Raw genomic sequence first — 26,865 nt, 5'->3', positions numbered from 1 at the left:
CTCTTAAAGAAGCAGTGTGAACTTCTGTGAAATCTGTTGAGAAAATTAACCCTCTCCTATTTGGTTATACAGATACTTTCAGGGATACATTATGAGCCCATGTTGGGAATCTGGCAAATATGTAAAGTTTGCAGAACAGTGGGAAATATATGGGGATTATTTATGATCTTTGCACTTCCTTATGTGTTTCTATCTATGCTTATCACAAATCTGTTTGAATTCTATCAAAAAATAAAAGGATATGTTTACAGCGTACCTCCACTTTTGTTGAGAAAAAAACATTCCCCCCCTGGGTGATCTATGTACAATACAAGGACTTTAACAAACTTTGTTGCGGATTCCTATATTTAGTTATTCTTGAAATCCCTGTGTGTTTGTCTGTATCCATGTGGGAAAGTGATTCTAATGGGAGTGGTTTCAAAATTATCAATCAGCTGTGCACCTGCAGGGCTCTAAGGCGGAAAGCTGCTGGGCCTGCATTCCTTTAGACGTGATTTCTTATTGGGAGTATCTTACCAAAAATGAAATTTCTGCTGCAGGGGATGCCTGAAATCTGACTTGTATCTTAGGGCAAACTTCTAGGAAAATCAATTAGCCAATCACACAAGCAGGAAATGATGTTTCTGGGGGGAGTTCGGTACGCATTCTGTGTACAGAGCACCTCCAGGTAGCCATATTGCATTTTCAGAAAATTACGGAGCTGCAGATTGAAAAGGAAAGGTAATTTTTAATAACATTTAATTAGAATATGACTTGTGTCGCAATTGTATATGCTATATTATTTTTTCCTTATTTGCTATTTTTTTTCTGCCATGAAAGTGGAGTTACCCTTTACTGCTTTTATATATCTGTTCATTTGATTCGATGAAACCTTAAGGGTGGGTTCACACTGAGGAACGGAGCGGCTCACAGCAGGGGGTCCGGTAAGTCTACATTCATGGTTTCAGGTCCAATTTCAGCCTGAATTTTTGGATGAATTCGGACCTAAAAGGGACCAGAAAATGCACAGGACTCCTGTGCAATTTGCACCAGTGCCGCTCTGGTGATGTGTGAACCAGCTCCATAGAGAGCCGGTCACAATCTCCTGACATGCGAATTGGATGCGGGGAAACCTCCAAGTTTTATTATATCATACTATTGTTGTTCCACACTCATCATGTGATTTGAATTCTGTTCCACTCCTCACCCTCTGATCAAGCATGCTCCCTGCACAAAAACAGCAATCCATACATGTTGCAGCATGAAATTAGGCCAACTTTATGCTGCCATATATATGCTTTTGTCTAGCTGGAAGGAGTTAGAAAAATATGAACACAAATGGAAGTTTTTGAAACATAACAAACTAAAATATGATAGACTTGATTATTCTCATCCTAAGTAGAGCTATAAATCTACCTACTGCATATTCAAAGTGGCAGGACATTGCCACGTGGGAGATTCAAACATGGTTTTTGTGACAAGCTTTGCACAAAAACAGCAATGCATATACTGCATGTGGAAGCATGGAATTAGGCCTGTTCCATGCTGCCACTATATATATGCATTTGCGTGATGGGAAGGGGTTAAGAAAATATGAACACAAAGATATGTTTTTGAAACATAAATTAACATACTTACTTTTTTAATAAGGAAAGATTACATAGTTACATAGTTAGTCAGGTTGAAAAAAGACACAAGTCCATCTAGTTCAACCAAAAAAAAAAAATACAGTCTCATATACACAGTCCTTCGCCCACAGTTGATCCAGAGAAAGACGAAAAAACCCCAGCAAAGCATGATTTAATTTGCTACAGCAGGGGAAAAAATTCTTCCTGATCCCCTGAGAGGCAATCAGGATTTTCTCTGGTTCAACTTTACCTATAAATATCAGTATCCAGTTATATTATGTACATTTAGGAAAGAATCCAGGCTTTTTTTAAAGCAATCTACTGGGCTTGCCAGAACCAACTCAGGTGGGAGTCTATTCCACATTTTCACAGCTCTTATCAGAAACCTTTCCGTATTTGGAGATTAAATCTTTTTTCCTCTAGATATAAAGAGTGCCCCCTTGTCCTCTGTGATGACCTTAAAGTGAATAACTCACACCAAGTTCACTATATGGACCACTTATGTATTTGTACATGTTGATCATATCCCCCCTTAATCTCCTCTTCTCAAGAGAGAATAAATCCAGTTCCTCAAATTTTTCTTCATAGCTGAGCTCCTCCGTGCCTCTTATCAGTTTGGTTGCCCCTCTCTGCACTTTCTCCAGTTCCCCAATATCCTTTTTGAGAACTGGTGCCCAAAACTGAACTGCATATTCCAGATGAGGTCTTACTAATGATTTGAACAGGGGCAAAATTACCGTATTTATCGGCGTATAACACGCACAGGCGTATAACACGCACATTCATTTTAAGAGGGAAGTTTCAGGAAAAAAACCTACATTTTAAATAAGAAACTTTGAAGCAAAATAAGAGTCAGTGCCCATCTGCAGCCTGACCATTGCCATCAATGCAGCCTGATCAATGCCCATCTGCAGCCTCACAAGTGCCATTAATGCAGCCTCACCATTGCCATCAATGCAGCAGCCTCACCATTGCCATCAATGCAGCAGCCTCACCATTGCCATCAATGCAGCAGCCTCACCATTGCCCATCAATGCAGCAGCCTCACCATTGCCTTCAATGCAGCAGCTTTACCATTGCCTTCAATGCAGCAGCCTCACCATTGCCTTCAATGCAGCAGTCTCACCATTGCCTTCAATGCAGCAGCCTCACCATTGCCATCAGTGCAGCCTGATCGAACAGAACAGTGGTCCAATGGCGGCCCAGGAGACGGGGCTTCCTATTACAGAGGCCGCAAAGTAAACAGGAGATTCTCACTGAATGTAATCTGACGGCGCTCATCCCGCCCTGCTCCCTGTCCCCTCCGAGGCAGCTAAAATTGAAGTATTGGCGTATAACACGCACACGCTATTTGCACCCGATTTTTATGGTGAAAAAGTGAGTGTTATATGCCAATAAATACAGTATATCTCGCTCTCTGGAGTACATACCTCTCTTAATACAAGAAAGGACTTTGCTCGCTTTGGAAACCGCAGCTTGGCATTGCATGCTATTATTGAGCTTATGATCTTCCCCCAGATGACCCCCAGATCCTTCTCCACTATGGATTCCCCCAGTTGTATTCCCCCTAGTATGTATGCATACATGCAAATTCTTAGTCCCCAAGTGCATAACTTTACATTTATTAACATTAAACTTCATTTTACACTTAGTTGCCCAATTAGTGCATTGAGATCAGCTTGTAAATTGGAGATGTCCTGTAAGGACGTTATTCCACTGCATAGCTTGATGTCATCTGCAAAGACAGAAATTATACTTTTTTTAAAAAAAATATTTATTGGGTTTTGTACATTACAAAAGTATAGAGCTCATCAGCTCAGAAGAATGCATCATCTAATAAACAATTGAAGTTTGATTATGAGTAAGGAAGGGAGGGCGTGGGGAATGTATGGGGAAGCGTAAGGGAGATAGGGGAATCATGTTTACCTGTACAACAAGAACACAACAGAGTATTTTAGAACAAAAGGACATTTTGAACATTGGTACCTTCAGGAGTGGAAGCAACGTTTGATATATTTAACTAGTGATCTCAGAGATTGACCTAGCTAGAACAGTAATAGCAGATGAGGCTATTTGTTTCAGATGGGGACCAACGGGGATGACGGTCGCCAGAGAGCTTCATGGAGTTGTGGATTTTCTAGGGTGGTCGAAAAGCAGAGGGGTCAGACAAGTTGGACAGTCTGAGATTACCTAGGGAATTGGTAAGATCTAGTTTAAGGTACCAGTCCGTAAAGCAAAATGGTTGCATAAGTTCCTGTAGGTTCTTTTGGGTAAACGTGATCTCCATGTATTTACGCCATCTCGTGAAAAAGGTAGAGCGAAAGTTTAGTATGATGTAGGGATGCACCGATACCGATACTGGTATCGGTGCCGATACTAGGCATTTTGATGGGTATCGGTACTCGGGAAAATGCTCCGATACCGAAAACCGATACCGGAAGTGACATCAGTTGGGGGCGGGGAACCTCCTCCTCCCCTCCGGCAGTGGGGTTCGGAGCAGTATGCACCTTACAGCACCAGGACGCGGGGGGGTTGGGAAAATCCACAGCACAGTGGGAACAGGCTGACAGCTGGCCACACCGATACTCCATCTCCCGGCTGTCTTTTTTCATTATGCAGCACTGCTGTGATCCTCTCCTGCCTCTGTAAACAAGAAGAGGGGTGGGTGATGTCATGACTCCTCCCATCCTGTTCCTGCAGAGAGGGAGAGAGCTAGCTGGATGGCTGGCCGTTATCCAATAACAGAGAGTGGGTGGGTCGCCAAGGGCAAGGAGCTGGACAGCATCAGCACGTGTGTTTCTATGTGAGGCAGCTATGGAATCATCCCTGGAAGCAGAACCGAGTAATGAGGAGAGCAAGTCCTGCAAACAGGTTAGTGTATTATGTACAGGAGAGTGTCAGCAGGGTACAGATCAGTCTTATACACTAGCACCATACAGTATATACAGACCAGTCTGTACCCCAACACTGTACTATATATGTTATACACACACCAGTATGTAAGGTACGGTGTCAGTGTACAGACTGGTCTGTACCTAATGCCCTGGACTGTGCCCTCCTAACGCCCTGTACTGTGCCATCCTAACACCCTCCTAACTAGGGATGAGCTTCGTGTTCGAGTCGAACCCATGTTCGACTCGAACATTGGCTGTTCGGTCGTTCGCCGAATTCCGAACGTTATGGGCCTTTCGCGTCAAATTCGTGTGGCGCGTCACGGCCCATAATTCACTGCGGCATCGCAGTGCATTGCTGGCTGATGATTGGCCAAGCATGCACTATGACCCACATGCTTGGCCAATCACAGCGCCGTCGGTAGAGAGAGCTGTAATTGGCCAAAGCCAGGGTGGCTTTGGCCAATTATGGCTCAGGGGGTTTAGAACACGCCCCACACTATATAAGGCCGCCTACACGGTGGCCCTGTGTAGTGTGTGTTCCGGCGTTGAAAGAGAGATAGATAGAGAGAGAGACAGTGTCATTTCATTTGAGTTAGATAGATTAGGCAGGACAATCAGTGAGTTAGCTGCACTTACAGTGTATTGTGTACATATATGCATCCCAGGTGTTGCATATATATATATATATATATATATATATATATATATATATATACACTGTATTCAGTTTAGCTAGATCCGTTCCTGTTATCTTCTTACTGACAGGCAGGCTTGTCTTGTTACAGTATTTACAGCTACCTGAAGAAAATTGCTGGTGTTCTTTTGATCCTATTAGTACCACAGTCAGGCAGCTAGACTATTTACAGTTAGTGCAGTGTGTCCTGCTCACAGTGTTCAGCTAAAACTACAAGTTAGTGCAGTGTGTCCTGCTCACAGTGTTCAGCTAAAACTACAAGTTAGTGTAGTGAGACCTCTGCACAGTGTTCATCTAAAGCTACGAGTTAGTGCAGTGCGTCCTGCTCACAGTGTTCAGCTAAAACCACAAGTTAGTGTAGTGAGACCTCTGCACAGTGTTCATCTAAAGCTACAAGTTAGTGCAGTGCATCCTGCTCACAGTGTTCAGCTAAAACTACAAGTTAGTGCAGTGCGTCCTCCTCACAGTGTTCAGCTAAACCTACAAGTTATTTTTTTGCGAGCTCTGCACAATGTTCATCTAAAGTTACAAGTTAGTGCAGTGCGTCCTGCTCACAGTGTTCAGCTAAAACTACAAGTTAGTGTTTTGCGTCCTCCTCACAGTGTTCAGCTAAAACTACAAGTTAGTGCAGTGCGTCCTGCTCACAGTGTTCAGCTAAAACTACAAGTTAGTGCAGTGCGTCCTGCTCACAGTGTTCAGCTAAAACTACAAGTTAGTGTGGTGCGTCCTCCTCACAGTGTTCAGCTATAACTAGAAGTTAGTGCAGTGCGTCCTGCTCACAGTGTTCAGCTAAAACTACAAGATAGTGTAGTGAGACCTCTGCACAGTGTTCATCTAAAGCTACAAGTTAGTGCAGTGCGTCCTGCTCACAGTGTTCAGCTAAAACTACAAGTTAGTGTGGTGCGTCCTCCTCACAGTGTTCAGCTAAAACTACAAGTTAGTGCAGTGCGTCCTGCTCACAGTGTTCAGCTAAAACTACAAGTTAGTGTAGTGAGACCTCTGCACAGTGTTCATCTAAAGCTACAAGTTAGTGCAGTGCGTCCTGCTCACAGTGTTCAGCTAAAACTACAAGTTAGTGTAGTGAGACCTCTGCAAAGTGTTCATCTAAAGCTACAATTTAGTGCAGTGCGTCCTGCTCACAGTGTTCAGCTAAAACTACAAGTTAGTGTAGTGAGACTTCTGCACAGTGTTCATCTAAAGCTACAAGCTAGTGCAGTGCGTCCTGCTCACAGTGTTCAGCTAAAACTGCAAGTTAGTGTAGTGAGACCTCTGCACAGTGTTCATCTAAAGCTATAAGTTAGTGCAGTGCGTCCTGCTCACAGTGTTCAGCTAAAACTACAAGTTAGTGTAGTGAGAACTCTGCACAGTGTTCATCTAAAGCTACAAGTTAGTGCAGTGCGTCCTGCTCACAGTGTTCAGCTAAAACTACAAGTTAGTGTGGTGCGTCCTGCTCACAGTGTTCAGCCAAAACTACAAGTTAGTGTAGTGAGACCTCTGCACAGTGTTCATCTAAAGCTACAAGTTAGTGCAGTGCGTCCTGCTCACAGTGTTCAGCTAAAACTACAAGTTAGTGTAGTGAGACCTCTGCACAGTGTTTATCTAAAGCTACAAGTTAGTGCAGTGCGTCCTGCTCACAGTGTTCAGCTAAAACTACAAGTTAATGCAGTGCGTCCTCCTCACAGTGTTCAGCTAAAGCTACAAGTTATTTTTTTGCGAGCTCTGCACAGTGTTCATCTAAAGCTACAAGTTAGTGCAGTGCGTCCTGCTCACAGAGTTCAGCTAAAACTACAAGTTAGTGTGATGCATCCTCCTCACAGTGTTCAGCTAAAACTACAAGTTAGTGCAGTGCGTCCTGCTCACAGTGTTCAGCTAAAGCTACAAGTTAGTGTGGTGCGTCCTGCTCACAGTGTTCAGCTAAAACTACAAGTTAGTGTGGTGCGTCCTCCTCACAGTGTTCAGCTAAAACTACAAGTTAGTGCAGTGCGTCCTGCTCACAGTGTTCAGCTAAAACTACAAGTTAGTGTAGTGAGACCTCTGCACAGTGTTCATCTAAAGCTACAAGTTAGTGCAGTACGTCCTGCTCACAGTGTTCAGCTAAAACTACAAGTTAGTGTAGTGAGAACTCTGCACAGTGTTCATCTAAAGCTACAAGTTAGTGAAGTGCGTCCTGCTCACAGTGTTCAGCTAAAACTACAAGTTAGTGCAGTGCGTCCTCCTCACAGTGTTCAGCTAAAACTACAAGTTAGTGTAGTACGTCCTGCTCACAGTGTTCAGCTAAAACTACAAGTTAGAGTGGTACGTCCTCCTCACAGTGTTCAGCTAAAACTACATGTTAGTGCAGTGCGTCCTGCTCACAGTGTTCAGCTAAAACTACAAGTTAGTGTAGTGAGACCTCTGCACAGTGTTCATCTAAAGCTACAAGTTAGTGCAGTGCGTCCTGCTCACAGTGTTCAGCTAAAACTACAAGTTAGTGTAGTGAGACTTCTGCACAGTGTTCATCTAAAGCTACAAGTTAGTGCAGTGCATCCTGCTCACAGTGTTCAGCTAAAACTACAAGTTAGTGTAGTGAGACCTCTGCACAGTGTTCATCTAAAGCTACAAGTTAGTGCAGTGTGTCCTGCTCACAGTGTTCAGCTAAAACTACAAGTTAGTGTGGTGCGTCCTGCTCACAGTGTTCAGTTATAACTACAAGTTAGTGTAGTGAGACCTCTGCACAGTGTTCATCTAAAGCTACAAGTTAGTGCAGTGCGTCCTGCTCACAGTGTTCAGCTAAAACTACAAGTTAGTGCAGTGCGTCCTCCTCACAGTGTTCAGCTAAACCTACAAGTTATTTTTTTGCGAGCTCTGCACAGTGTTCATCTAAAGCTACAAGTTAGTGTGGTGCGTCCTGCTCACAGTGTTCAGCTAAAACTACAAGTTAGTGTGGTGCGTCCTCCTCACAGTGTTCAGCTAAAACTACAAGTTAGTGCAGTGCGTCCTGCTCACAGTGTTTAGCTAAAACTACAAGTTAGTGTGGTGCATCCTCCTCACAGTGTTCAGCTAAAACTACAAGTTAGTGCAGTGCGTCCTCCTCACAGTGTTCAGCTAAAACTACAAGTTAGTGTGGTGCGTCCTCCTCACAGTGTTCAGCTATAACTAGAAGTTAGTGCAGTGCGTCCTGCTCACAGTGTTCAGCTAAAACTACAAGTTAGTGTAGTGAGACCTCTGCACAGTGTTCATCTAAAGCTACAAGTTAGTGCAGTGCGTCCTGTTCACAGTGTCCAGCTAAAACTACAAGTTAGTGTAGTGAGAATTCTGCACAGTGTTCATCTAAAGCTACAAGTTAGTGCAGTGCGTCCTGCTCACAGTGTTCAGCTAAAACTACAAGTTAGTGTGGTGCGTCCTCCTCACAGTGTTCAGCTAAAACTACAAGGTAGAGGAGTGCGTCCTGCTCACAGTGTTCAGCTAAAACTACAAGTTAGTGCAGTGCGTCCTGCTCACAGTGTTCAGCTAAACCTACAAGTTAGTGTAGTGAGAACTCTGCACAGTGTTCATCTAAAGCTACAAGTTAGTGCAGTGCGTCCTGCTCACAGTGTTCAGCTAAAACTACAAGTTAGTGTAGTGAGAACTCTGCACAGTGTTCATCTAAAGCTACAAGTTAGTGCAGTGCGTCCTGCTCACAGTGTTCAGCTAAAACTACAAGTTAGTGTGGTGCATCCTGCTCACAGTGTTCAGCTAAAACTACAAGTTAGTGTAGTGAGACCTCTGCACACTGTTCATCTAAAGCTACGAGTTAGTGCAGTGCGTCCTGCTCACAGTGTTCAGCTAAAACCACAAGTTAGTGTAGTGAGACCTCTGCACAGTGTTCATCTAAAGCTACAAGTTAGTGCAGTGCATCCTGCTCACAGTGTTCAGCTAAAACTACAAGTTAGTGCAGTGCGTCCTCCTCACAGTGCTCAGCTAAACCTACAAGTTATTTTTTTGCGAGCTCTGCACAATGTTCATCTAAAGCTACAAGTTAGTGCAGTGCGTCCTGCTCACAGTGTTCAGCTAAAACTACAAGTTAGTGTGGTGCATCCTCCTCACAGTGTTCAGCTAAAACTACAAGTTAGTGCAGTGCGTCCTTCTCACAGTGTTCAGCTAAAACTACAAGTTAGTGTGGTGCGTCCTCCTCACAGTGTTCAGCTAAAACTACAAGTTAGTGCAGTGCGTCCTGCTCACAGTGTTCAGCTAAAACTACAAGTTAGTGTGGTGCGTCCTCCTCACAGTGTTCAGCTATAACTAGAAGTTAGTGCAGTGCGTCCTGCTCACAGTGTTCAGCTAAAACTACAAGTTAGTGTAGTGAGACCTCTGCACAGTGTTCTTTCAAAGCTACAAGTTAGTGCAGTGCGTCCTGCTCACAGTGTTCAGCTAAAACTACAAGTTAGTGTAGTGGGAACTCTGCACAGTGTTCATCTAAAGCTACAAGTTAGTGCAGTGCGTCCTGCTCACAGTGTTCAGCTAAAACTACAAGTTAGTGTGGTGCGTCCTCCTCACAGTGTTCAGCTAAAACTACAAGGTAGAGGAGTGCGTCCTGCTCACAGTGTTCAGCTAAAACTACAATTTAGTGCAGTGTGTCCTGCTCACAGTGTTCAGCTAAACCTACAAGTTAGTGTAGTGAGAACTCTGCACAGTGTTCATCTAAAGCTACAAGTTAGTGCAGTGCGTCCTGCTCACAGTGTTCAGCTAAAACTACAAGTGAGTGTAGTGCGTCCTGCTCACAGTGTTCAGCTAAAACTACAAGTTAGTGTGGTGCATCCTCCTCACAGTGTTCAGCTAAAACTACAAGTTAGTGCAGTGCGTCCTGCTCACAGTGTTCAGCTAAAACTACAAGTTAGTGTAGTGAGACCCCTGCACAGTGTTCATCTAAAGCTACAAGTTAGTGCAGTGCGTCCTGCTCACAGTATTCAGCTAAAACTACAAGTTAGTTTAGTGAGAACTCTGCACAGTGTTCATCTAAAGCTACAAGTTAGTGCAGTGCGTCCTGCTCACAGTGTTCAGCTAAAACTACAAGTTAGTGCAGTGCGTCCTCCTCACAGTGTTCAGCTAAAACTACAAGTTAGTGTAGTACGTCCTGCTCACAGTGTTCAGCTAAAACTACAAGTTAGAGTGGTACGTCCTCCTAACAGTGTTCAGCTAAAACTACATGTTAGTGCAGTGCGTCCTGCTCACAGTGTTCAGCTAAAACTACAAGTTAGTGTAGTGAGACCTCTGCACAGTGTTCATCTAAAGCTACAAGTTAGTGCAGTGCGTCCTGCTCACAGTGTTCAGCTAAAACTACAAGTTAGTGTAGTGAGACTTCTGCACAGTGTTCATCTAAAGCTACAAGTTAGTGCAGTGCGTCCTGCTCACAGTGTTCAGCTAAAACTACAAGTTAGTGTAGTGAGACCTCTGCACAGTGTTCATCTAAAGGTATAAGTTAGTGCAGTGCGTCCTGCTCACAGTGTTCAGCTAAAACTACAAGTTAGTGTAGTGAGAACTCTGCACAGTGTTCATCTAAAGCTACAAGTTAGTGCAGTGCGTCCTGCTCACAGTGTTCAGCTAAAACTACAAGTTAGTGTGGTGCGTCCTGCTCACAGTGTTCAGCTAAAACTACAAGTTAGTGTAGTGAGACCTCTGCACAGTGTTCATCTAAAGCTACAAGTTAGTGCAGTGCGTCCTGCTCACAGTGTTCAGCTAAAACTACAAGTTAGTGCAGTGCGTCCTCCTCACAGTGTTCAGCTAAACCTACAAGTTATTTTTTTGTGAGCTCTGCACAGTGTTCATCTAAAGCTACATGTTAGTGTGGTGCGTCCTGCTCACAGTGTTCAGCTAAAACTACAAGTTAGTGTGGTGCGTCCTCCTCACAGTGTTCAGCTAAAACTACAAGTTAGTGCAGTGCGTCCTGCTCACAGTGTTTAGCTAAAACTACAAGTTAGTGTGGTGCGTCCTCCTCACAGTGTTCAGCTAAAACTACAAGTTAGTGCAGTGCGTCCTCCTCACAGTGTTCAGCTAAAACTACAAGTTAGTGTGGTGCGTCCTCCTCACAGTGTTCAGCTATAACTAGAAGTTAGTGCAGTGCGTCAAGCTCACAGTGTTCAGCTAAAACTACAAGTTAGTGTAGTGAGACCTCTGCACAGTGTTCATCTAAAGCTACAAGTTAGTGCAGTGCGTCCTGCTCACAGTGTTCAGCTAAAACTACAAGTTAGTGTGGTGCGTCCTCCTCACAGTGTTCAGCTAAAACTACAAGGTAGAGGAGTGCGTCCTGCTCACAGTGTTCAGCTAAAACTACAATTTAGTGCAGTGTGTCCTGCTCACAGTGTTCAGCTAAACCTACAAGTTAGTGTAGTGAGAACTCTGCACAGTGTTCATCTAAAGCTACAAGTTAGTGCAGTGCGTCCTGCTCACAGTGTTCAGCTAAAACTACAAGTGAGTGTAGTGCGTCCTGCTCACAGTGTTCAGCTAAAACTACAAGTTAGTGTGGTGCATCCTCCTCACAGTGTTCAGCTAAAACTACAAGTTAGTGCAGTGCGTCCTGCTCACAGTGTTCAGCTAAAACTACAAGTTAGTGTAGTGAGACCCCTGCACAGTGTTCATCTAAAGCTACAAGTTAGTGCAGTGCGTCCTGCTCACAGTATTCAGCTAAAACTACAAGTTAGTTTAGTGAGAACTCTGCACAGTGTTCATCTAAAGCTACAAGTTAGTGCAGTGCGTCCTGCTCACAGTGTTCAGCTAAAACTACAAGTTAGTGCAGTGCGTCCTCCTCACAGTGTTCAGCTAAAACTACAAGTTAGTGTAGTACGTCCTGCTCACAGTGTTCAGCTAAAACTACAAGTTAGAGTGGTACGTCCTCCTAACAGTGTTCAGCTAAAACTACATGTTAGTGCAGTGCGTCCTGCTCACAGTGTTCAGCTAAAACTACAAGTTAGTGTAGTGAGACCTCTGCACAGTGTTCATCTAAAGCTACAAGTTAGTGCAGTGCGTCCTGCTCACAGTGTTCAGCTAAAACTACAAGTTAGTGTAGTGAGACTTCTGCACAGTGTTCATCTAAAGCTACAAGTTAGTGCAGTGCGTCCTGCTCACAGTGTTCAGCTAAAACTACAAGTTAGTGTAGTGAGACCTCTGCACAGTGTTCATCTAAAGGTATAAGTTAGTGCAGTGCGTCCTGCTCACAGTGTTCAGCTAAAACTACAAGTTAGTGTAGTGAGAACTCTGCACAGTGTTCATCTAAAGCTACAAGTTAGTGCAGTGCGTCCTGCTCACAGTGTTCAGCTAAAACTACAAGTTAGTGTGGTGCGTCCTGCTCACAGTGTTCAGCTAAAACTACAAGTTAGTGTAGTGAGACCTCTGCACAGTGTTCATCTAAAGCTACAAGTTAGTGCAGTGCGTCCTGCTCACAGTGTTCAGCTAAAACTACAAGTTAGTGCAGTGCGTCCTCCTCACAGTGTTCAGCTAAACCTACAAGTTATTTTTTTGTGAGCTCTGCACAGTGTTCATCTAAAGCTACATGTTAGTGTGGTGCGTCCTGCTCACAGTGTTCAGCTAAAACTACAAGTTAGTGTGGTGCGTCCTCCTCACAGTGTTCAGCTAAAACTACAAGTTAGTGCAGTGCGTCCTGCTCACAGTGTTTAGCTAAAACTACAAGTTAGTGTGGTGCGTCCTCCTCACAGTGTTCAGCTAAAACTACAAGTTAGTGCAGTGCGTCCTCCTCACAGTGTTCAGCTAAAACTACAAGTTAGTGTGGTGCGTCCTCCTCACAGTGTTCAGCTATAACTAGAAGTTAGTGCAGTGCGTCAAGCTCACAGTGTTCAGCTAAAACTACAAGTTAGTGTAGTGAGACCTCTGCACAGTGTTCATCTAAAGCTACAAGTTAGTGCAGTGCGTCCTGCTCACAGTGTTCAGCTAAAACTACAAGTTAGTGTGGTGCGTCCTCCTCACAGTGTTCAGCTAAAACTACAAGGTAGAGGAGTGCGTCCTGCTCACAGTGTTCAGCTAAAACTACAATTTAGTGCAGTGTGTCCTGCTCACAGTGTTCAGCTAAACCTACAAGTTAGTGTAGTGAGAACTCTGCACAGTGTTCATCTAAAGCTACAAGTTAGTGCAGTGCGTCCTGCTCACAGTGTTCAGCTAAAACTACAAGTGAGTGTAGTGCGTCCTGCTCACAGTGTTCAGCTAAAACTACAAGTTAGTGTGGTGCATCCTCCTCACAGTGTTCAGCTAAAACTACAAGTTAGTGCAGTGCGTCCTGCTCACAGTGTTCAGCTAAAACTACAAGTTAGTGTAGTGAGACCCCTGCACAGTGTTCATCTAAAGCTACAAGTTAGTGCAGTGCGTCCTGCTCACAGTATTCAGCTAAAACTACAAGTTAGTTTAGTGAGAACTCTGCACAGTGTTCATCTAAAGCTACAAGTTAGTGCAGTGCGTCCTGCTCACAGTGTTCAGCTAAAACTACAAGTTAGTGCAGTGCGTCCTCCTCACAGTGTTCAGCTAAAACTACAAGTTAGTGTAGTACGTCCTGCTCACAGTGTTCAGCTAAAACTACAAGTTAGAGTGGTACGTCCTCCTAACAGTGTTCAGCTAAAACTACATGTTAGTGCAGTGCGTCCTGCTCACAGTGTTCAGCTAAAACTACAGGTTAGTGTAGTGAGACCTCTGCACAGTGTTCATCTAAAGCTACAAGTTAGTGCAGTGCGTCCTGCTCACAGTGTTCAGCTAAAACTACAAGTTAGTGTAGTGAGACTTCTGCACAGTGTTCATCTAAAGCTACAAGTTAGTGCAGTGCGTCCTGCTCACAGTGTTCAGCTAAAACTACAAGTTAGTGTAGTGAGACCTCTGCACAGTGTTCATCTAAAGGTATAAGTTAGTGCAGTGCGTCCTGCTCACAGTGTTCAGCTAAAACTACAAGTTAGTGTAGTGAGAACTCTGCACAGTGTTCATCTAAAGCTACAAGTTAGTGCAGTGCGTCCTGCTCACAGTGTTCAGCTAAAACTACAAGTTAGTGTGGTGCGTCCTGCTCACAGTGTTCAGCTAAAACTACAAGTTAGTGTAGTGAGACCTCTGCACAGTGTTCATCTAAAGCTACAAGTTAGTGCAGTGCGTCCTGCTCACAGTGTTCAGCTAAAACTACAAGTTAGTGCAGTGCGTCCTCCTCACAGTGTTCAGCTAAACCTACAAGTTATTTTTTTGTGAGCTCTGCACAGTGTTCATCTAAAGCTACATGTTAGTGTGGTGCGTCCTGCTCACAGTGTTCAGCTAAAACTACAAGTTAGTGTGGTGCGTCCTCCTCACAGTGTTCAGCTAAAACTACAAGTTAGTGCAGTGCGTCCTCCTCACAGTGTTCAGCTAAAACTACAAGTTAGTGTGGTGCGTCCTCCTCACAGTGTTCAGCTATAACTAGAAGTTAGTGCAGTGCGTCAAGCTCACAGTGTTCAGCTAAAACTACAAGTTAGTGTAGTGAGACCTCTGCACAGTGTTCATCTAAAGCTACAAGTTAGTGCAGTGCGTCCTGCTCACAGTGTTCAGCTAAAACTACAAGTTAGTGTAGTGAGAATTCTGCACAGTGTTCATCTAAAGCTACAAGCTAGTGCAGTGCGTCCTGCTCACAGTGTTCAGCTAAAACTACAAGTTAGTGTGGTGCGTCCTCCTCAAAGTGTTCAGCTAAAGCTACAAGGTAGAGGAGTGCGTCCTGCTCACAGTGTTCAGCTAAAACTACAAGTTAGTGCAGTGCGTCCTGCTCACAGTGTTCAGCTAAACCTACAAGTTAGTGTAGTGAGAACTCTGCACAGTGTTCATCTAAAGCTACAAGTTAGTGCAGTGCGTCCTGCTCACAGTGTTCAGCTAAAACTACAAGTTAGTGTAGTGAGAACTCTGCACAGTGTTCATCTAAAGCTACAAGTTAGTGCAGTGCGTCCTGCTCACAGTGTTCAGCTAAAACTACAAGTTAGTGTGGTGCGTCCTGCTCACAGTGTTCAGCTAAAACTACAAGTTAGTGTAGTGAGACCTCTGCACAGTGTTCATCTAAAGCTACAAGTTAGTGCAGTGCGTCCTGCTCACAGTGTTCAGCTAAAACTACAAGTTAGTGTAGTGAGACCTCTGCACAGTGTTCATCTAAAACTACAAGTTAGAGCAGTGCATCCTGATCACAGTGTTCAGCTAAAACTACAAGTTAGTGCAGTGCGTCCTCCTCACAGTGTTCAGCTAAACCTACAAGTTATTTTTTTGTGAGCTCTGCACAGTGTTCATCTAAAACTACAAGTTAGTGCAGTGTGTCCTGCTCACAGAGTTCAGCTAAAACTACAAGTTAGTGTGGTGCATCCTCCTCACAGTGTTCAGCTAAAACTACAAGTTAGTGTGGTACGTCCTCCTCACAGTGTTCAGCTAAAACTACAAGTTAGTGCAGTGCGTCCTGCTCACAGTGCTCAGCTAAAACTACAAGTTATTGTAGTGAGACCTCTGCACAGTGTTCATCTAAAGCTACAAGTTAGTGCAGTGCGTCCTGCTCACAGTGTTCAGCTAAAACTACAAGTTTGTGTAGTGAGACTTCTGCACAGTGTTCATCTAAAGCTACAAGTTAGTGCAGTGCGTCCTGCTCACAGTGTTTAGCTAAAACTACAAGTTAGTGTAGTGAGACCTCTGCACAGTGTTCATCTAAAGCTATAAGTTAGTGCAGTGCGTCCTGCTCACAGTGTTCAGCTAAAACTACAAGTTAGTGTAGTGAGAACTCTGCACAGTGTTCATCTAAAGCTACAAGTTAGTGCAGTGTGTCCTGCTCACAGTGTTCAGCTAAAACTACAAGTTAGTGTGGTGCGTCCTGCTCACAGTGTTCAGCTAAAACTACAAGTTAGTGTAGTGAGACCTCTGCACAGTGTTCATCTAAAGCTACAAGTTATTGCAGTGCGTCCTGCTCACAGTGTTCAGCTAAAACTACAAGTTAGTGTAGTGAGACCTCTGCGCAGTGTTCATCTAAAGCTACAAGTTAGTGCAGTGCATCCTGATCACAGTGTTTAGCTAAAACTACAAGTTAGTGCAGTGCGTCCTCCTCACAGTGTTCAGCTAAACCTACAAGTTATTTTTTTGCGAGCTCTGCACAGTGTTCATCTAAAGCTACAAGTTAGTGCAGTGTGTCCTGCTCACAGAGTTCAGCTAAAACTACAAGTTAGTGTGGTGCATCCTCCTCACAGTGTTCAGCTAAAACTACAAGTTAGTGTGGTACGTCCTCCTCACAGTGTTCAGCTAAAACTACAAGTTAGTGCAGTGCGTCCTGCTCACAGTGTTCAGCTAAAACTACAAGTTAGTGTAGTGAGACCTCTGCACAGTGTTCATCTAAAGCTACAAGTTAGTGCAGTGCGTCCTGCTCACAGTGTTCAGCTAAAACTATAAGTTAGTGTAGTGAGACCTCTGCAAAGTGTTCATCTAAAGCTACAAGTTAGTGCAGTGCGTCCTGCTCACAGTGTTCAGCTAAAACTACAAGTTAGTGTAGTGAGACTTCTGCACAGTGTTCAGCTAAAACTACAAGTTAGTGTAGTGAGACCTCTGCACAGTGTTCATCTAAAGCTATAAGTTAGTGCAGTGCGTCCTGCTCACAGTGTTCAGCTAAAACTACAAGTTAGTGTAGTGAGAACTCTGCACAGTGTTCATCTAAAGCTACAAGTTAGTGCAGTGCGTCCTGCTCACAGTGTTCAGCTAAAACTACAAGTTAGTGTGGTGCGTCCTGCTCACAGTGTTCAGCTAAAACTACAAGTTAGTGTAGTGAGACCTCTGCACAGTGTTCATCTAAAGCTACAAGTTAGTGCAGTGCGTCCTGCTCACAGTGTTCAGCTAAAACTACAAGTTAGTGTAGTGAGACCTCTGCACGGTGTTCATCTAAAGCTACAAGTTAGTGCAGTGCGTCCTGCTCACAGTGTTCAGCTAAAACTACAAGTTAGTGCAGTGCGTCCTCCTCACAGCGTTCAGCTAAACCTACAAGTTATTTTTTTGCGAGCTCTGCACAGTGTTCATCTAAAGCTACAAGTTAGTGCAGTGTGTCCTGCTCACAGAGTTCAGCTAAAACTAAAAGGTAGTGTGGTGCATCCTCCTCACAGTGTTCAGCTAAAACTACAAGTTAGTGCAGTGCATCCTGCTCACAGTGTTCAGCTAAAACTACAAGTTAGTGTGGTGCGTCCTGCTCACAGTGTTCAGCTAAAACTACAAGTTAGTGCAGTGCATCCTGCTCACAGTGTTCAGCTAAAACTACAAGTTAGTGCAGTGTGTCCTGCTCACAGAGTTCAGCTAAAACTACAAGTTAGTGTGGTGCATCCTCCTCACAGTGTTCAGCTAAAACTACAAGTTAGTGCAGTGCATCCTGCTCACAGTGTTCAGCTAAAACTACAAGTTAGTGTGGTGCGTCCTCCTCACAGTGTTCAGCTAAAGCTACAAGTTAGTGTAGTGAGACCTCTGCACAGTGTTCATCTAAAGCTACAAGTTAGTGCAGTGCGTCCTGATCGCAGTGTTCAGCTAAACCTACAAGTTAGTGTAGTGAGAACTCTGCACAGTGTTTATCTAAAGCTACAAGTTAGTGCAGTGCGTCCTGCTCACAGTGTTCAGCTAAAACTTCAAGTTAATGTAGTGCGTCCTGCTCACAGTGTTCAGCTAAAACTACAAGTTAGTGTGGTGCGTCCTCCTCACAGTGTTCAGCTAAAACTACAAGTTAGTGCAGTGCGTCCTGCTCTCAGTGTTCAGCTAAAACTACAAGTTAGTGTAGTGAGACCTCTGCACAGTGTTCATCTAAAGCTACAAGTTAGTGCAGTGCATCCTGCTCACAGTGTTCAGCTAAAACTACAAGTTAGTGTAGTGAGACCTCTGCAAAGTGTTCATCTAAAGCTACAATTTAGTGCAGTGAGTCCTGCTCACAGTGTTCAGCTAAAACTACGAGTTAGTGTAGTGAGACTTCTGCACAGTGTTAATCTAAAGCTACAAGTTAGTGCAGTGCGTCCTGCTCACAGTGTTCAGCTAAAACTGCAAGTTAGTGTAGTGAGACCTCTGCACAGTGTTCATCTAAAGCTATAAGTTAGTGCAGTGCGTCCTGCTCACAGTGTTCAGCTAAAACTACAAGTTAGTGTAGTGAGAACTCTGCACAGTGTTCATCTAAAGCTACAAGTTAGTGCAGTGCGTCCTGCTCACAGTGTTCAGCTAAAACTACAAGTTAGTGTGGTGTGTCCTGCTCACAGTGTTCAGCTAAAACTACAAGTTAGTGTAGTGAGACCTCTGCACAGTGTTCATCTAAAGCTACAAGTTAGTGCAGTGCATCCTGATCACAGTGTTCAGCTAAAACTTCAAGTTAGTGCAGTGCGTCCTCCTCACAGTGTTCAGCTAAACCTACAAGTTATTTTTTTGCGAGCTCTGCACAGTGTTCATCTAAAGCTACAAGTTAGTGCAGTGTGTCCTGCTCACAGAGTTCAGCTAAAACTACAAGTTAGTGTGGTGCATCCTCCTCACAGTGTTCAGCTAAAACTACAAGTTAGTGTGGTACGTCCTCCTCACAGTGTTCAGCTAAAACTACAAGTTAGTGCAGTGCGTCCTGCTCACAGTGTTCAGCTAAAACTACAAGTTAGTGTAGTGAGACCTCTGCACAGTGTTCATCTAAAGCTACAAGTTAGTGCAGTGCGTCCTGCTCACAGTGTTCAGCTAAAACTATAAGTTAGTGTAGTGAGACCTCTGCAAAGTGTTCATCTAAAGCTACAAGTTAGTGCAGTGCATCCTGCTCACAGTGTTCAGCTAAAACTACAAGTTAGTGTAGTGAGACTTCTGCACAGTGTTCAGCTAAAACTACAAGTTAGTATAGTGAGACCTCTGCACAGTGTTCATCTAAAGCTATAAGTTAGTGCAGTGCGTCCTGCTCACAGTGTTCAGCTAAAACTACAAGTTAGTCTAGTGAGAACTCTGCACAGTGTTCATCTAAAGCTACAAGTTAGTGCAGTGCGTCCTGCTCACAGTGTTCAGCTAAAACTACAAGTTAGTGTGGTGCGTCCTGCTCACAGTGTTCAGCTAAAACTACAAGTTAGTGTAGTGAGACCTCTGCACAGTGTTCATCTAAAGCTACAAGTTAGTGCAGTGTGTCCTGCTCACAGTGTTCAGCTAAAACTACAAGTTAGTGTAGTGAGACCTCTGCACAGTGTTCATCTAAAGCTACAAGTTAGTGCAGTGCGTCCTGCTCACAGTGTTCAGCTAAAACTACAAGTTAGTGCAGTGCGTCCTCCTCAAAGTGTTCAGCTAAACTTACAAGTTATTTTTTTGCGAGCTCTGCACAGTGTTCATCTAAAGCTACAAGTTAGTGCAGTGTGTCCTGCTCACAGAGTTCAGCTAAAACTACAAGTTAGTGTGGTGCATCCTCCTCACAGTGTTCAGCTAAAACTACAAGTTAGTGCAGTGCATCCTGCTCACAGTGTTCAGCTAAAACTACAAGTTAATGTGGTGTGTCCTGCTCACAGTGTTCAGCTAAAACTACAAGTTAGTGTGGTGCGTCCTCCTCACAGTGTTCAGCTAAAACTACAAGTTAGTGTAGTGAGACCTCTGCACAGTGTTCATCTAAAGCTACAAGTTAGTGCAGTGCGTCCTGATCACAGTGTTCAGCTAAAACTTCAAGTTAGTGTAGTGCGTCCTGCTCACAGTGTTCAGCTAAAACTACAAGTTAGTGTGGTGCGTCCTCCTCACAGTGTTCAGCTAAAACTACAAGTTAGTGCAGTGCGTCCTGCTCACAGTGTTCAGCTAAAACTACAAGTTAGTGTAGTGAGACCTCTGCACAGTGTTCATCTAAAGCTACAAGTTAGTGCAGTGCGTCCTGCTCACAGTGTTCAGCTAAAACTACAAGTTAGTGTAGTGAGACCTCTGCAAAGTGTTCATCTAAAGCTACAATTTAGTGCAGTGCGTCCTGCTCACAGTGTTCAGCTAAAACTACAAGTTAGTGTAGTGAGACTTCTGCACAGTGTTCATCTAAAGCTACAAGTTAGTGCAGTGCGTCCTGCTCACAGTGTTCAGCTAAAACTGCAAGTTAGTGTAGTGAGACCTCTGCACAGTGTTCATCTAAAGCTATAAGTTAGTGCAGTGCGTCCTGCTCACAGTGTTCAGCTAAAACTACAAGTTAGTGTAGTGAGAACTCTGCACAGTGTTCATCTAAAGCTACAAGTTAGTGCAGTGCGTCCTGCTCACAGTGTTCAGCTAAAACTACAAGTTAGTGTGGTGCGTCCTGCTCACAGTGTTCAGCTAAAACTACAAGTTAGTGTAGTGAGACCTCTGCACAGTGTTCTTCTAAAGCTACAAGTTAGTGCAGTGCGTCCTGCTCACAGTGTTCAGCTAAAACTACAAGTTAGTGTAGTGAGACCTCTGCACAGTGTTTATCTAAAGCTACAAGTTAGTGCAGTGCGTCCTGCTCACAGTGTTCAGCTAAAACTACAAGTTAATGCAGTGCGTCCTCCTCACAGTGTTCAGCTAAACCTACAAGTTATTTTTTTGCGAGCTCTGCACAGTGTTCATCTAAAGCTACAAGTTAGTGCAGTGCGTCCTGCTCACAGTGTTCAGCTAAAACTACAAGTTAGTGTAGTGAGACCTCTGCACAGTGTTCATCTAAAGCTACAAGTTAGTGCAGTGTGTCATGCTCACAGTGTTCAGCTAAAACTACAAGTTAGTGTAGTGAGACCTCTGCACAGTGTTCATCTAAAGCTACAAGTTAGTGCAGTGCGTCCTGCTCACAGTGTTCAGCTAAAACTACAAGTTAGTGCAGTGCGTCCTCCTCAAAGTGTTCAGCTAAACCTACAAGTTATTTTTTTGCGAGCTCTGCACAGTGTTCATCTAAAGCTACAAGTTAGTGCAGTGTGTCCTGCTCACAGAGTTCAGCTAAAACTACAAGTTAGTGTGGTGCATCCTCCTCACAGTGTTCAGCTAAAACTACAAGTTAGTGCAGTGCATCCTGCTCACAGTGTTCAGCTAAAACTACAAGTTAATGTGGTGTGTCCTGCTCACAGTGTTCAGCTAAAACTACAAGTTAGTGTGGTGCGTCCTCCTCACAGTGTTCAGCTAAAACTACAAGTTAGTGTAGTGAGACCTCTGCACAGTGTTCATCTAAAGCTACAAGTTAGTGCAGTGCGTCCTGCTCACAGTGTTCAGCTAAACCTACAAGTTAGTGTAGTGAGAACTGTGCACAGTGTTCATCTAAAGCTACAAGTTAGTGCAGTGCGTCCTGATCACAGTGTTCAGCTTAAACTTCAAGTTAGTGTAGTGCGTCCTGCTCACAGTGTTCAGCTAAAGCTACAAGTTAGTGTGGTGCGTCCTGCTCACAGTGTTCAGCTAAAACTACAAGTTAGTGCAGTGCGTCCTGCTCACAGTGTTCAGCTAAAACTACAAGTTAGTGCAGTGCGTCCTGCTCACAGTGTTCAGCTAAAACTACAAGTTAGTGTAGTGAGACCTCTGCACAGTGTTCATCTAAAGCTACAAGTTAGTGCAGTGCGTCCTGCTCACAGTGTTCAGCTAAAACTACAAGTTAGTGTAGTGAGAACTCTGCACAGTGTTCATCTAAAGCTACAAGTTAGTGAAGTGCGTCCTGCTCACAGTGTTCAGCTAAAACTACAAGTTAGTGTGGTGCGTGCTCCTCACAGTGTTCAGCTAAAACTACAATTTAGTGTAGTGCGTCCTGCTCACAGTGTTCAGCTAAAACTACAAGTTAGTGTGGTGCGTCCTCCTCACAGTGTTCAGCTAAAACTACAAGTTAGTGCAGTGTGTCCTGCTCACAGTGTTCAGCTAAAACTACATGTCACGGAACGTCCCACACTCCGCTTGAGTGCTTCAGTCAGTATACCGCTTCCTAAGCTCTGGAACACGAGTCCAATGGATCTGGCTATAGGAACCCCCAAGAACTAGACAACACCCGTCTTGGAGTACATCAGAACTAACTCTTTATTTGAGATCTCACACACATTTATACAGCAGGCTGACTCACAGCTAACCTAATTAACATGAGCTAATTTACTAAAACATTTACCCAGACCAGATGACAGACTTGTGGGCACCGAGCTTCACACAGTAGTATAAACACAATAACAGGAGCTAATTACAATTAACAATACAAACAACAATCCCCCCCCTCCTCAGCCTAGTCATCAACAGTTTGTTTCCTAGCCAGTCCTGGAGGCTAATGTGATCAGCTCACTCAATTAACAGGTTGAGTTCAGAATCAACCAAACCAATAATAGTCTCTACATACATCCTGCGAGATATTGTGGACAAATATTACTGTCCCATTTTAAGTAGTCCAAGATTTATTTTCTCACTCACCCTGTGCCAGGATGGCACAGGGTGACTTAGACATAAGATGTATTCTGAGTTCCACGGGTCCTCCCGTCACATCTCTCCCCTTTCGGCAGAAGACTAACACAGGAGGAGACCTCAGACGTGTTGACTCCGAAGTTAGTAAGTAGCTCCAGTCCTCTAATGCCTGTACCCACACAGTACCCCAAATAAATTGTTCCAAACAAAGCATTACTCACCCAGCCAACCTCTGCCTCTCTCAGAGAACATATCTGCCGCTGGGGAGAGGCCTGGACTGGCCCTTCTCCCTGGAGTCCTTTCTGCCGCTGGAGAGAAGATAGGGTGACTGGGCTCACTCTGTCATGCTGTTGGGGATCTGGGCCCACTGCCCAGCATCCCTGGGGTATACAGGTGGAGACTGAAGTCCCATCCACCTTCACAGGAAATCCAACCTCTGTTAGTTGAGGGCAGAGTCCAGCAGTCCCCAGCCCTGTTGCCAGCCCTTCTGCTGGAAACCCCACACCATCTGTTCCAGCTAACTGTTGGGGCAGGAGGCTGGCTTCCTCCACTCCCAATCTGTGTAGCTGCCATTGGGGAGGTGAGCCAGCTGCTTCCTTTTCCATTCCCTCATCTGGTTGCTTGAATGACATGTCTATGGTACTGTCTCCCAGGTGCACGGATCTTTGCTGGGGAGGAAAGTCCACTTCCTCCACCCTGGCCAACTGTTGGGGAGGGACAACACACACCTCCTCTCCCTTCTCCCCCTGTATCTGCTGCTGGGAAGTGATTGCCACCTTCTCACCCTGAGCCTCCGAAACTGACACAGGTGTGGGGCAGAGGTCTTGGACCCCCTGTCCGGTTGCCAGCACTTCTGCTGGGAGTTTTCCAGGTGGTTCCTCCTCTACATAAACGTCTATTAAATCCCCAGTCTCTGGAATTGGTAAAAGTGTGGGACAGAGGTCTTGGACCCTCTGTTCAGTTACCAGATCTTCAGCTGGAGAAGTTTGTTTTAACTCCATAGATGCTGCTGGCAGAAAATCACATGTCCCTGTCAGTGTTGTGGGAGAAAGGCCGACTACCTCTTCTCTCAAGAAGGCCGAAGCCACTGTTGGTGCTGGGCAGAGCAAAGTGAACTTTGGCCCTGATAGCAGCTCTTCTGCTGGAGGCTCATCAGGTTGTTCTTCATCAGCAGAAAAGTCTATCAAATCCCATGTCTCTGCAACTGATGTCTAGGGATAGAGGTTCACCCTCTCCTGTCCATGGAACCCAGAAGATGCTATCAGTGCTGGGCAGAGGTTAGCAGAGCTCTGCCCTGTTGTCAGCACTTCAGGTTTGGGGACGGCAATCTCTGGATTTTCCACTGCCGATTCTCTGGCATGCTGCTGAACTTGTTCTAGCAGTTTCCTGTATGTCCTTTCCAGATGTTGTTCCTTCCTTAGCAAATGGTCCAGATCAGGTTTGAGCTCTGAGACCCCTGCAAGACCGAGCATAGCCTCTCTATATTCTCTCAGGTCCTCAAGGTCAGGTTCCCCTTCATCGCCAAACATAAAATGATCTGTAAGGCTCTCCCACAGCAATCCAGGGCCGCCAAAGTCATATCCCTCCGGAGAGCATTCTGTTGTCTCCCCTAAATATCCCTCCTCTGCGTGCCATTGCAGAGCCCGATAAAGATTGTCCAGCTCTATCTCCTGCTGGACCAGCCTGTCCAACTCAGTCACTCATCGCTCCTGGGGCCGCTCTCCCAGGAATGCCATCCGCAATGCCCGTTGGTCACTGGCCCGTTGCTCTTGGGTTGGAAAGCACTTGCCCTGTTTTATACCAGCGATCTGGAGGGCTCTGATCCAGAGCCCCACCCGAATCTGCTGCCTGAGCGCCAGGTATTCATCCTTAGACACAGTCCTAGTGTATGTTGAAAGGATGATCCGCAGCAGCCCCAGGAACTCTGATGCCAGGTCCATATTTCCGCTGGGGTGACTAAAGTCTGCTATGCTGATCTTGGATCCAGTTGGAGGTTTGGATGTCCCAGATTGCAGGAAGCTTTCTGTCACGGAACGTCCCACACTCCACTTGAGTGCTTCCGTCAGTATACCGCTTCCTAACTTCTGGAACACGAGTCCAATGGATCTGGCTATAGGAACCCCCAAGAACTAGACAACACCAGTTTTGGAGTAAATCAGGACTCACTCTTTATTTGAGATCTCACACACATTTATACACCAGGCTGACTCAAAGCTAACCTAATTAACATGAGCTAATTTACTAAAACATTTACCCAGACCAGATGACAGACTTGTGGGCACCGAGCTTCACACAGTAGTATAAACACAATAGCTGGAGCTAATTACAATTAACAATACAAACAAAACCTAATTAACCTAATTAACATGAGCTCCAATAGGAGTCGTCCCATCTCCTACATTGTATAGAGGACAATGTGATCAGCTCATTCAATTAACATACATTACCATAAACATCAACACAGGGTTAATTAGAACAAACAACAATGAGTTGAATACCCTTAGAACCTAGACTAAACTTATTTACATTAAACACATTATAGCTGACATCAGACAGGTGAGTGGAGTTGATGACATTAGCATCTCCTCACAGGATGTGTCCCAACAGTATAATTCAGTCTTATCATTCTAATATGGCATATAAAGGGTTCCAGAGTCCCTGTGTTTTGGGGGAACATGGAGCTGAATCCAAAGTAACACCAACCCCAGGGTCCCCAGGCATACAGCTCACAGAGAGCACCATTCCCCCAAATGCTAGGGCCCATAATCGGTGGGCAAGAGGCTTGCGTTCAGTCCCCTCCAATAGCCTCTGTCCCGGGTGAGTCTGTCACATTTCTCCCCTTTCAGCAGGAGACTAACACAGGAGGAGACCCCAGACGAGTTGACTCCGAAGTTAGTAAGTAGCTCCAGTCCTCTAATGCCTGTACCCACACAGTACCCCAAACAAATTGTTCCAAACACAGCATTACTCACCCAGCCAACCTCTGCCTCTCTCAGAGAACATATCTGCTGCTGGGGAGAGGCCTGGACTGGCCCTTCTCCCTGGAGTCCTTTCTGCCGCTGGAGAGAAGACAGGGTGACTGGGCTCACTCTGTCATGCTGTTGGGGATCTGGGCCCACTGCCCAGCATCCCTGGGGTATACAGGTGGAGACTGAAGTCCCATCCACCTTCACAGGAAATCCATCCTCTGTTAGTTGAGGGCAGAGTCCAGCAGTCCTCGGCCCTGTTGCCAGCCCTTCTGCTGGAAACCCCACACCATCTGTTCCAGCTAACTGTTGGGGAGGGAGGCCGACTGCCCCGCCTCCCTGGAACTCTGTAGTTGTTGCCGGTGCTGGGCAGAGGTTGGTAACACTCTGCCCTGTTGCCAGCACTTCTGCTGGGGACTCCGCATCCTCTGCTCCGGCTACCGTTGGGGCAGGAGGCTGGCTTCCTCCACTTCCAAACTGTGTAGCTGCCATTGGGGAGGTGAGCTGGCTGCTTCCTTTTCCATTCTCTCATCTGGTTGCGTGGACGACATGTCTATGGTACTGTCTCCCAGGTGCACTGATCTTTACTGGGGAGGGAAGGCCGCTTCCTCCACCCTGGCCAACTGTTGGGGAGGGACAACACACAGCTCCTCTCCCTTCTCCCCCTGTATCTGCTGCTGGAAAGTGATTGCCACCTTCTCACCCTGGGCCTCCGAAACTGCCACAGGTGTGGGGCAGAGGTTTTGGACCCTCTGTCCCGTTGCCAGCACTTCTGCTGGAGAAGTTTGTTGTAACTCCACAGATACTGCTGTTGGTGCTGGGCAGAGCACAGTGAAGTTTGGCCCTAATACCAGCTCTTCTGTTGGAGGCTCATCAGGTTGTTCTTCCTCAGCAGAAAAGTCTATTAAATCCCCTATCTCTATAACTGGTGTCTGGGGATAGAGGTTCACCATCTCCTGTTCATGGAACCCAGAAGATGCTATCATTTCTGGACAGAGGTTAGCAGAGCTCTCCCCTGTGGTCAGCACTTCAGGTTTGGGGATGGCAATCTTCAGATTTTCCACTGCTGATTCTCTGGCATGCTGCTGAACTTGTTCTAGCAGTTTCCTGTATGCCCTTTCCAGATGCTGTTCCTTCCTTAGCAAATGGTCCAGATCAGGTTTGAGCTCTGAGACCCCTGCAAGACCAAGCATAGCTTCTCTATATTCTCTCAGGTCCTCAAGGTCAGGTTCCCCTTCATCGCCTAACATAAAATGATCTGTAAGGCTCTCCCACAGCAATCCAGGGCCGCCAAAGTCATATCCCTCCGGAGAGTATTCTGTTGTCTCCCCTAAATATCCCTCCTCTGCGTGCCATTGCAGAGCCCGATAATGATTGTCCAGCTCTATCTCCTGCTGGACCAGCCTGTCCAACTC

Source organism: Aquarana catesbeiana, linkage group LG04, assembly GCF_042186555.1.
Source record: "Aquarana catesbeiana isolate 2022-GZ linkage group LG04, ASM4218655v1, whole genome shotgun sequence".
Lineage (NCBI taxonomy): Eukaryota > Metazoa > Chordata > Amphibia > Anura > Ranidae > Aquarana > Aquarana catesbeiana.
The sequence above is the reverse complement of the archived record's forward strand: the minus strand, read 5'-3'. Positions refer to the sequence as shown.